Raw genomic sequence first — 1,098 nt, 5'->3', positions numbered from 1 at the left:
CAGTGTCTGTCGGACGTTGGCCACAGAGTTGCCCTGGAGGACCTAGAGATTCCTAGAGAGGACACTTTACTAGGCCTTTGTAGCTGCTCCATTGCAGTTCTATGGCCAGTGTCTGTCGGACGTTGGCCACAGAGTTGCCCTGGAGGACCTAGAGATTCCTAGAGAGGGGTCCGCTCAGGTAAAGGCATGGTGCTTTTGTTATCTCAGACCCGCGGGGCCTTGTGCCCTGGCCCTGGCCCAAATGGAGGGGCAAGTGCATGTTTATGTTATGAGACTTATTCATAGCCCACCCTTTCCCCAAACTGGGACTCAGCTGGGCTCCCAAGCAGGTTGACCCCTCTGAAGCCACGGCTGGCCGGAGTTGGAAGAGGCGGTGCAGCAACTCTCCATCGAAGCAAACGACAGATGGCCACCCAGCTCCTGCTTCAAGGCCTCCCAGGAAGCAGACCCCAAGGCAGCAGCTCTGACTGTCTCCAGGGAGGATGCAGCCCTAAATGAGTGTCACAGCGGGGCCTCACCTGGCGGCTCTCGGCTGCTCTGGCGCCACGTCCTTTCCGGACCCCCGCGCGGTGCCTTCTGGGAAAGAGCCAGGCACAGAACCAGCCTCACTTCCGGTCTGAACCGGGGCCGCCGCTCTGTCCTTGGCTTGGGAGGGCACCGGAAGTCGCCTCGGCGCCGCCGGAAGTGCGGGGGGAAGGGCGCCTCCGGGGCTCGTTCCCTTGGAAGGCAGCGCCCTCTGCAGGCGTAGAGCGGGAAGGTCGGCTTTCTTGCCCTCCATGGAGCCATGCTGAGGGACATCTGGCCAAGGAGCCCCGCCGGGATCGCGTCGCCGCCGCCGAGTTGAAGGCAGAGAACAGCGGCGGCAGGCTCTCCTCCTCCCTCCCTGGCTTTGGCTCCTTCCCTTCTGAAGCTCAAAGGCCCCGGGACAGCCCTCTTGGCCAGAGAGCACCCAAAGGCAGAAGGGCAGGCCTAGGACAGAGAGGGAAGGCGGCGGGAGGCCTCGGCCTGCCTTGGGCTGCTTCTGGCCTTAGTTCCGGCGGCAGGGAGGGCTGTCTCAGCCTCAAGGCAAGGCAAGGCTCCCTTGGGTCTTTCGGGGGG

The 1,098-nt window shown here is 63.3% G+C and overlaps 1 protein-coding gene across 2 annotated transcripts in view; it reads right to left on the bottom strand.

Moving 5' to 3' along the window:
• Positions 1 to 677, bottom strand: part of OST4 (oligosaccharyltransferase complex subunit 4, non-catalytic) — a 4,895-nt gene extending 4,218 nt beyond the window's left edge. Inside the window, exon 1 of one of the 2 annotated variants that reach the window (XM_042469850.1) lies at positions 519 to 677. The gene's annotated coding sequence lies outside the window, so the exon portion shown is untranslated. The remainder of the gene's footprint in view (positions 1 to 518) is intronic. The other variant, XM_042469841.1, reaches the window with a different exon arrangement.
• Between the last annotated feature and the right edge of the window lie 421 nt (positions 678 to 1,098).

This window comes from Sceloporus undulatus, chromosome 1 (assembly GCF_019175285.1).
Source record: "Sceloporus undulatus isolate JIND9_A2432 ecotype Alabama chromosome 1, SceUnd_v1.1, whole genome shotgun sequence".
NCBI lineage: Eukaryota > Metazoa > Chordata > Lepidosauria > Squamata > Phrynosomatidae > Sceloporus > Sceloporus undulatus.
The sequence above is the reverse complement of the archived record's forward strand: the minus strand, read 5'-3'. Positions and strand labels throughout refer to the sequence as shown.